We start from the raw sequence: 11067 nt of genomic DNA on the forward strand, positions 1-11067 counted from the left end.
TTTCTTCTATTCAGGCCTTTAGCTAATTGGATGAGTCCCCCCCACACATCAGAAAGTCAATCTGCTTTACTCAGTCTACAGTTTAAATGTTAATCTCATTCAAGAACACCCTCACAGAGACACTCAGAATAATGTTTGACCAAACATCTGGGCACCCCGTGGCCCAGTCAAGTTGACACATAAAATTAACCATCATGCAACCCAATTAAAAAGTGAGCAAAGGACTTTAACACACATTTCTCCAAAGTAGATATACAAATGGCCAACAAACATATGAAAAGATACTCAACATCATTTGTCATTAAGGATATGAAAAAACCACAGTGAGATACTACATCATAACCACTAGCATAGTTATAATAGAAAAGAACGATAGTAAGTATTTGCAGGGATGTGGAGAAACTGGTGCCCTTGTGTACTGCTGGTGAGAGCATAAAATGGTGCAGTTGCTTTGAAAAACAACTTGGCAGTTCTTCAGAAAGTCAAAAAGAATTTCTCAGTGTCCCAGAAATACCACTTCTAGGTACGTGTCCAAGAGAAATGAAAATATATGTTCACACAGAAACTTATATACACATGTTTACAGCAGCATTATCCATAACAGCCAAAAGGTGAAAACAACCCAAATGTCCATCAATGGATGAATGAATAATCAAAAAGTGATACTGCCATATAATGGAATACTATTTAGCCATCAAAAAGAACAAACTACTGATACATGCTACAACTTGGGTGAACTTCAAAAATACCATGCTAAGTGAAAGAAGCCAATCACAAAAGATGGCATACTGTGCAATTCCTTTTATATGAAATATTCAGAATAAGTAAATCCATAGAGACAGAAAGCAGATGAGTGGTTTCCAGTGGATAGGAAAGATGGGATAGGGAGTGAGTACTTAACAGGTACAGGGTATTCTGGGGTGACGAAGTTTTGAAACTAGAGAGAGGTGGTGGTTGTACAAGATTATGAATGCCCTAAATGAACTGAAATATACACCTTAAAATGGCTAATTGTATGTTATGTGAGTTTCACCTCAATTATTATCATTATCATCTATTTTCCCCATTTGATTGTTAGGTTTCCTGAGAGCTGGAATCGTTCACCATTGTAACTCCAGCACTTAATACAGCCCCTGGCACAAACGAGGTCCTTAATACTTCTTTGTTGTGTAAATAAACACTTACAAATTATTCACAAGCAAAAAGGAAAGAAAAGCACCTACATATGGAGAATATTAAGCCTTTCCATAATTAAAGGCAGGGAGTGTAATCTGAAGAGGAATTGGGTTTATTTTGTGTGATTCTGTGGACACAAAATTGGAACCAACGAAGAGGATTTCCAAGGCAACAGCTCTTGACTATAGCTAAGCAAGCTTTGTCTACACGTGGAGCTGCTGGGCAGTAAGACAGGCTGTCCTGTGTGGGGGTGAGTGTCCTATCATGACAGGTGTGCAAATGGAGATGAGGGAACTTGCTGAAAGTCCCCAGGAAAGCTCCCCTAGACAGCACGTTCCTCCCAACTCCAAGAAGCTCTGATCTGAGCCGACTCACAGGCCATTAAAAAATCCATTTAGCCTCCTGCTGGCTACCTGTTTGAATCAATCACTCACCGGGTACTTATTGAGCACAGATGTCACACAGATGGATCCAAAGAGGGTGCCACGTCCTACAGAGGCAGAGGAGTTTCCAGGTCAACCCAGTCTTTGGAATGCCAGCCAAAGGAAGGCTCTGATGTGCTGATGTCACCAGGCTCAGAGGAGATGAGTTTTCATTTATGTCCTTCCTGCAGGTGCTCTGCCAGGGAGGCTGTCCCCATGGTGTGCTCACCACCTCCTGGCTCCAGGGCTTACTCATACTGGTGGCATCACTGCCAGCTGCTGCTCCAGATGCCGCTCCTTGGGACATAGCTTAATGCCCATGTCCTGGCCCCAGTGTCCCTTAAGGCCAGGCACTGGTGTCCAGAAAAGAGGCTGCTACAGTGAAGGAGGGGACAAGATGGAGAAAAGTTATGGAGCATCTAAACAAACTATTGTGTGTCCTTTAAAATAGTATAGTGACATGGCGAAATATCTATGATGTGAATTTTAATTTTTCATAGGTGATTATATTATTGTATTATAGCCTACTAATTATTATAGTTGCCTACTCATCACTAATTCTCACCTTTCTATCAGAACCCCATTTGGGGACAGGGCAGTAATGTGCCCTGTGAAAAACTCCCATGACCAGAGGACACAGTTTTGGTCTATGAGATGGAAACATACATCCCTGGGTGGGGCTTGAAGGGAAGCTTCTGGAAAAGCAGACCCCTTAGCCTTTGGCCTTGGTCTTCCTTCTTCACCCCGTCTAGGATACAGCCTTGGTGCCCAGGGAAGAAGCTGCCTTCTTATAACCATGGGCATTAAAGACACAGCTAATGATGGCACTGTTAGAAAGCCAGGAGGAGCCTGGGTCCCAGACAGCTCCCTGAAGCCCTCATACTGGCCCAGAAGCTGCCCACCTTGAGACCACTTGTGACAGGAGGAAAATAGGTCCCTAACCTACTGAGTTAAGTTGCTGTGGTTCGCATGAAGCAGGCATAATTCTAACCAACGCCATGGTAATTAAAGAAAATTTACAAAATGTAGTGTAGTGTGTTGAATAGTGTCCCCCAAAAGATATGTCCACCGGAACCTCAGACTGTGATCTTATTTGGAATAAGGGTCCTTGCAGATGTAATTAAGGTAAGGATCTCCAGACGAGGTCATTCTGGATTAGGGTGGGCTCTAAAGCTAATGACAGGTATTCTTATAAGAGATAGAAAAGGAGACACACAGAGACACAGAGAAGAAAACCACATGAAGATGGAGGCAGAGACTGGAGTGATGTGGCCACAAGCCAAGGAATGCCAGGAGCCAGCAAAAGCTGTAAAAGGCAAGGAAGTATCCCTCCTTAGAGACTTCAGAGAGGGCGTGGCCCTGCTGACACCTTGATTTCAGACGTCTGGCCTCCAGAAGGTTGCGGTCATTTGTTACAGAAGCCCTAGGAAACTAACGCATGCAGAAAAAGAGGTGCCATAGACTTGGCATCTAAGTTGGGCATTCGAAAGATAAATAGGAGTTCTTTGGTTGAGGAAGAGGAGAACGGCCTTCCAGAGAGACAGGTGGCAATCTGGAAAAGTCACAGCCGCATTCGCTGATCACTTCCTTTGCTGAGCGCTCTACAGCCCCTCTCCCTTAATCCTTACACCAAGCCAGGTGAAGGATAATAAATCCCTCTTTAACAGATCCAGAGTGGGCAGAGAGGTTAAGTGACAGATGCTGCACTGACCTCACCCCCATCCCCCTCACCCTGAAGACCCGAGCCTCGCTGTCCTCAGACTTTTCTTCCCTAGCCATGAGACGACTCTGAGGCCAGCTCACACAGTCTCCCTGAATTCCCAGCAGGACTGAGCCTATGCAGGCCACAGTGATGGTGGGCTTAATAGTGCCCCCTGCTGGCCACCTGCCCTTCCTGTCTCACTTACGCATTTTCCTATGGATGCTTTGGGAATCACTTCACAATAAACCACGTGTTCTCAAGTCCTTGCTGAGGGTAAGCTTCTGGGGGAACCCCACGAGCCATTGTTGGAGTGGGGCTCCTCCCTGCACAACAGCTCCAATTATATGCATCCTGTATTGAGGCACACAAACTAAAAAGCCACCAGCTTTCCACAGTTGAGAGCAGGATGCAGGAGAGAAGCAGCAGCTAAGAGACCAGCATGGAAACTGTTCTGATTGTGCAGGCTCTTGAACGTCATGCTGTGGAAACAGAGAATGTTATAATGGTTTCTGTATTCACCACGGTGCCTGTGGTGCCGACTTGGATGCACTCCAGCAAGAAGCCTGCTTCTTACCACTCCAGCTTCTCCAGGTCTCGGGCCACTTGTCACCCTGTCTTCTAACACATCTGTTAACTCTCCAGAAAGGAGCAGAGGCCAATCAGTTCGGCAGAGCGCTTCTGAGACAATTCTGGGATGGCTGCAAAACTTGCTGGGCAAGCCAGTGCGAGATGAGAAATTGCTACGCTCCAGCAGTTTTGCAAAATTCAAAGCTTTTTGCTGGAGCAGAGGGTCAGTTATTGGAAGGTTTCTTGCGTAATCATCACAAAATGCCACCTTGTCAGCATTGCCAGAGAGATCATCGCGATGATTTGGGAACAGCCTTCTCCACTTTTGTAAAGATCCTTCAATAATGTGAATAACACAGAGGAAGTGATGCCCAATTCTTTTGCCATAATAAACTGCTTCAATAGGCACTTTATTTCCATCTAAAGAAAACTGCCTTCATTTCTTGGGTTTCTTGCAAGGAAATCTTCCTGTCCTCAGTAGAGGATGAGTACACTTATCTATTCTTCCATTCATTTATTCATTTAACAACAGTGTGCCCTAGAGTAGTGGCAACAGGTAGCATTTGTGCAATGCGTACTCTATGTCTGTGCCAAGTGCTTTCTGTGCATAAACCCATCCAATCCTCACAGCTCTCTGAGGTAGGTCCTATCATTAGCCCCAGTTTACAGATAAGGAAACAGAGGCTCAGCAAAATTCATTAGCTCTCCCAAGGTCACCCAGCCAGGAAGCAGGGGAGTCGGGTTTGGAGAGAGAAGATTCGAGTTCTAACCCCAGTCTCGCTTCTCACTAGCCATGTTGTGTCGGCATGTTATTACTCGCTTAATAGAGCCTTGGTTTCCTCCTCTGGAAAACGCACATACCTACTGTAGAAGTTAGAGAGAACAGGTTGGTGCAATCAGAGAGGTGAAGTGCCAACACTTTGAGGGGCTATTTCACACAATTGAGTATCTGCTCTTGAGCTTTGCATATCGCAAAAAAAATTTTTTTCCAGCAAAGATTAAATTTTGGGGGCTTTAAAAATCTTTCCCAGAGAGTGAGATGGGAATACTGAGAGTGGACCAGAGATACATTTTTTTGTTTAGAGTGAGACTCCAAACCCAGATCTGTTGACTTAAAAGTCTTTCTTCCTGTGGTCACCCTGCCATCTACAAGAGCCAGGGTCTCACAGCATTGGGCCTGCAGCCCTCAGCTGTAATAAATTGAGGGATTCTGGGCTGCTCTGTCTGACCAGCTCCCTCTGCTAGAGCATCGGATGCCTGCTGGCAACGTAATCACGCCTCTTTACAGCTACAGGAGGCTGGGGAGGTGGCCTGGAGGCCTGCCCAGTTGGCCCATTCAGGTAACATATTTGGTCTCACTATTCCCTTAAGGTTCCATTTGGGTAAGTTCCCTCAACATTGTAGTCTGAACAGAAGCTCCAGTGGCGCAATCGGTTAGCGCGCGGTACTTATATGACATTGTAGTCTGAACAGCTGTCAGGTATTTTCACAACCCGTCCAAAAGCTGCCAAGTTCCAACTCACGGATGCCATGTTCAAGTGCCGATGACGTGCTCCAAGAATATTTAGAGGAGGGGACGGGGTACCGACCTCTGAATGGAGCCGATCACGGTAACAGTGACAGCTCTTGCCTTTGTCCAGTACTTTACAGTTTGCAAAGCTTACTTTAGGCAATATGTGATGTTGGTTTTGACCCTCATAGTCACTCTTTGAGACGGTGAGGAGGTTGGGGGTACCGTCATTCTCAAGCCCAGATGTGTCAAGTGTGTGGCAAGCCATGGAATGACTGGGCTCACCAGGGCCAAGGACAGAGCCCTAGGGGACCACCATTTCAGGAGCAGGCAACAGAGAAGCTGCCAATGCACTGGAGAAGGACAGAGGGAGGCAGAGGGAGGGGTCAGGAGAAGAGGTGTCACCGAGCAAGGCAGAGAGAATGCCGGGAAGGAGGAGAGGCTGCACCGACTCTGCAGATGCCCATCAGAGACAGTGCAGTGGAGCAGCCAGAGTGTGGCTCCTGGAGCTAGCCTGCCTGGGCTCAGGGCTAGCATGCTGCTAAATCTCTCTGTGCCTCAGTTTTCTCATCTGTAGGATGGGGATAACAATAGTCCCCACTTCAAGGGTTTACCATGAGGCTTAAGTTTAGCTTATCATAGGCCTGGCAAGTATTTAAGTGCACAGTGTCCCCTATTCCTGGTGTAGGAGTTGACCACTCGGCCATGAGTGACCTTTGACACGGGTTTGAGGGAAGACGGATTGCAGCAGATTATGAAATAATTGGGAGGTGAGGACATGAGAGAGGGCTGGGAAAGTCAGTGGAGGAGGCGCCATGCTTTGAAGGGAGGTGCAGGGAATGTGGGAGTGAGGGATGGTCTCCCCCGGAGAGCTGGGATGGGCTTGAGCTTGTGTAGGCAGTGGGAGGACAAAGAGGGGGCAGACAGGTGGACAGTGAACACGGAAGACTCCGGAACCAGAGGGGATAACTGTCAGAGCCCAGCCCAGAGGGGATAGTAGGGGTCCCGAGCCCAAAGGGATAGATTGCCGTGGACAGAGCAGCCACCTCTCCTCTCTGAGGCTCCAGAAGGGGATTAGGACATGGGATGTGGGCTGGAGGAAGGAGGTGCATTTGAACTGGGTTTCAAAACCTGCCCAGAATTGAGTCAGGCAGAAATGGATGGGAAGGATGCCCCTGAGCAGAGCCCCCTCAGTCACAGACATAACCGTCTTTGGGTTAAGACTACGTTTTTCAAACATTTATTGTTTCCTGGAAGGCTTCCTGGATTTGACTCCTGTTCTGCTACTGTGTGATCTCCAGCAACTTACTTAACCTCTCTGTGCTGCAGTTTTCTCACTTGTAAAATAGGGGTCATGAGATCATGACGCTGCCTACCTTTCAAGATGGTTGTGAGGGTGAGATGACATGATCAAAGGAGAAAGCCTGGCCTGAGTCAATTATTGTGAGCTGGTATTATTAATTAGTGTCACAAGGGGCCCAGTTTGAGGACTACTGGATTAAGATAATGATTCCTCCAGAGATCCATTCTAAAGTGTAGTACTTTTGACTCATATTTGTAGAATACCTGCTCTACCAGGCACCAGGATATGATGACTGCAGGGGAGTCATGGTCCCTGCTCTCAGGGGTCTGCACCCAGTTGGTGAAAGAGACATGCTCCAATCACTCTCATATAACTCTCATGGAGGCTTGTCCTGGCCAGTCATTTAACACAAAACCCCAGGACGAAAGATCTATAATTGCTCCCATTCCACATGGGAGGAAACTGAGGCAGAGAGGTATGGCAAGCTGCCCAAGGTCACACAGTGAGGAAGAGGCCGACCTGGGACTCGAACCCCAGGAGTCTGGCTCTAGCCTATGATCATGTGCACTGCCAGTAACTACAAACAGTGGCTACTGCCACTAAAGAATGTGCAGGACACACGGAGCAAGTGATGTTTGAGCTGAGAAAAGCATAGTAGGAGTTAACTAGGTTAAGAGGGGACAGCAGGGGCAGAGGCCCTGAGGCAGAACAGGCAGGTCAAGTTTGAGGATCCCAGAGAGCCAGCTGCCCTAGCACAGAAAGTGAGTTAGGCCAGAGCAGAAACCTGACAGCTCAGTGGGGAAGGCAGACTTTACTCCAAAGACAGTAGGAAGCCTTTGGGAGATCAGTGGAAATGTGACAAGATTTAGAAAGGTCACTCTCTACAATTGAACAGGACACAGCTATAATAAGGGAACGAGGGGCACTTTGGGGGCTGACATGGGGCCCCTTCAAAGTACACTAGATAGGAAAATGAACTGCAGAAGAGAGCGTGTGCCGGCTTCCACTTGTCAGGGGAGAAGACGAAGAGAAAGAGCAGGAAGAAGATAAAAATGTTTATGCGTATTTGTGCAGGAATGTGTGTGAAGTGTCCCTGAAAGGGTATACCAGCAACTGTTAAGGGTGGTGGCCCCTGGGGATGGGAACCACATGCCTGAAGTCAGGGATAGGAGGCGACATGCAACAAATGGGCAGAGATATGCTAAACATAGAACATTCTGGAAAAGCAACTCTTGGCATCTGCAGATGATCTATTGCAGGCTGTTAAAGGAGGACTCAGGTGGCTCTGGAGGGATGATTTACTCAACTCTAAACAAAGGCAGCAGCAAAGTAAATCATAAGGGCAGGCAGCCCTCTCTGGCAGCAATTTTGCCAGCTGCTGCTGCCCCCTGCTGACGGAATCAGGACATGGTGGCCTCTGTGACACGCCGAGGCCACAGCTCAGGGCTCCACTTTGCATTCCAGGCGCACAGAAGGTGAGTCAGTCCCATTTCCTCTGCCCTTTATTGAGATGTCCACCGCCAAGCACTGCATCAGCAGAGACACAAACAACCAGGCCCACGTGAACAGTGGAAAATGAACAGCAAAGGTCATTACCAGGAGCAGGCAGTGTACCAAATGCGACATGGTGCATTGTAGGAAACTGTAAAACAGAACTCCACCACCGCATTATAAATCCCCCTGAGGGATTCCTCCTCCTCCCAGTGGCTGATCATCAGAGCCAGGGTTTGGTGGGTCTTACCACTTGCCAGGTGTGGGCCAGTCCCTTCCATGTGCTAACTCATCTGAGCACAGCAATGCCCAATGAGCAGGGATGAGTGTACTGGGACCCAGAGAGGTGAGATGGCAAAGCAGGGATCCAAACCCAGGCAGGCAGAATCCCAAGTCCTTGCAGATTTCAGTTTAAAAATTAATATTCTTTACTCATTGAGTTCATACATCTAAATCAGTGGTTTTCATCTGTGGAAGATTTTGCCTCCCAGGGGACATTTGGCAATGTTTGGAGACATTTTTGGTTGTCTCAGTGAGGAAGATGATTCTGGCATCTAGTGGGTAGAGGACAGAGATGCTGTCAAACATCCTATAATGCTCAGGACAGCCCCACAACAAAGAATTATCCACCCAAAAATGTCAATAGTGCCAAGGGGGAGAAACTCTGATCTTAATACATAAAATTCCTACAAACCTACTAGGACATTGATCTTTTTGACATTGCCCTCTGACATGAGGGCATTATAACAGATCTGCCTTAATGCATGAAAGGTATTCTTCTTGAGGATTCATGCAGAATAACTTTCAAGAGGCCTTTCCGCACTAATTTCCCCTAAAAGCTTTTATTTACCCAAAGGGATTGTCTTGTGTCCAACAATCCTGCTACAATATCCTATAAGTGATGGGGCTCTGATGGGGCCCAGACAGAGGGAGAACCCCCTGGCTGTCACAGTGGGGAAATGGAGGGACTTGGGCTCTGCCGTTGGCACGATTGGCCCAAGCACCGTGCATGGAATATTGCTGCTGTTCCTGGCACCAAGCTGCAGCTCATACGTATGCCGCTCGTCAGGGATGTCGGAGGCATTCAACCCCAGGATGATTGAACGGTCCCTGGGAATGACTTGTCAGCAGCTGCCTTTCTACTCTCCTCTTACACAAACACTTTGCTTCGTAATCAGCCCACATAGCCCAGTCCCTGGCTTTGAGAAGAATCTCATTAACCCCTCATCCTCCTCAGAGCATATGGGTCTAGCTATAGGTACAGTTGGGGGGTGGGAAAGGACCCAGGATCAGGTTATTCCCATCTGAATGGTTATTACACCTGTCCCAGTAATAGACCATTTAGCGCACAAGAATTGGTGTGCAACAACTGTTGCTTGTTGAATGAATGAAATGAATGACCAGAAGGGTAAACCTTACAAGATTCATTTATTCATTCAAAAATATTTACTGAGTATCTCTGGGCACTGTCCTAGATGCCGGGTGAACAAGAGACCAAGTTCCTGTGCTCATGAAGCTTACCTTCTGGTGGAGGAAGATAGACACCGTGCAAATATATAAAAATGAAATATAATCTCGGGTAGTGGTGAGTGTTATGAAGAAAATAAAGGAAGGCAAGGAGACTGAGACGGACCCAATATAACAATTCTTAAATTGGGTGCTTGGGAGGGATTCCTTAAGGACATGACATTTGACCAGCAATCTGAAGGTCATGAGGGGAAGAGTCATGCAGCCACGTTGGAAATAGTGAGTGCAAAGTTCCTGGGGTAGGAATGTTCTCAGAGACTTCAAGAGACAGTAAAATTACCAGATATAGTAGATAAAGATGAGTCTTGGCATTACCTAGGAGCAGTGGTTCACAAACACAAGCATACATCGAATCACCAGGAAGCCTTATGAAAACATTGTGGGCCCCACCCCCAAGTGTTTAGTTGGCCTGGGGTGGGGCCTAGGAATCTGCATTTCTAACAACCCCTGGGGTGATGCTGAGGTGCTGGTTCAGGGATCACAGTGCAGAGAATTTGCTCTTCCTGCACCAAGTCCTCTCCTACTCAACTCTTACTAGTGCATCACACATAGTCATTGCTGGGTTACCTGCCTCCCCATTGGGCTGGATGGTTGTATCCACCTCTATATCCTAGCACTCAACAAAATATTTGTTGAATGAATTCCTTAAAAAAGGAGTCTATGCCATGCCTTGCCTGACTTTTTTCTGTCGTTCTGCTGTATATTTGGCTCTGAGCCAAAAGCAGATGGTTGGTCACAGCTTACCTGGCCAGACCTGTCTCCTATTCACACCTAAGCAAAGAGCAGCACCTGCCACTCTCCAAATATGCGATGCACTCCCACAACTCCATGCCTTCGCCTGTGCTGTCCCATCTACCAGGTGTCCTTCCCCTGTGTTTACCCTGTAAGTTCCTACCCATTCTTCAAGGCTCTCCTTCCAGAATATCCTTCCCAGCTTCCTCTCCACCCATCCAGGGCTAGGAGTGCTCCTCGAGGTGCAAGGAGTCCTGCACCCATTCATGCCACAGTGCTCTGTTCACACATTTGTCTTCCTTTCTTGATCAGAGGCCACAGATGGGCAGCTCCCGGGTTGAAACAGTCAAAAGGGATTTCTACTGCAGCTGTAGTGTTTTAAATTTAAGTACACTGCCAAAACTTACGGGCCAGGGGATTTCACACAAAAACCCAGATTCCTGTCACTTCTAGAAAAGTCAGGGACCTGCAACAGGGGCCCGCATTCCCACATTGTCATAATATGCCAGAGCTGAGGCCTGGGATGCTGTCATGTTCACTTCAGTGGCCCAGCAGCCAGCACAGTGCCTGGCCCATGGCAGGCACTCAAGAAGAGCTTATTAATGAAACCAGAGAGACTACACTGGTTAATAGAAAA

The sequence above is a fragment of the Cynocephalus volans genome, chromosome 12 (genome assembly GCF_027409185.1).
Source record: "Cynocephalus volans isolate mCynVol1 chromosome 12, mCynVol1.pri, whole genome shotgun sequence".
NCBI lineage: Eukaryota > Metazoa > Chordata > Mammalia > Dermoptera > Cynocephalidae > Cynocephalus > Cynocephalus volans.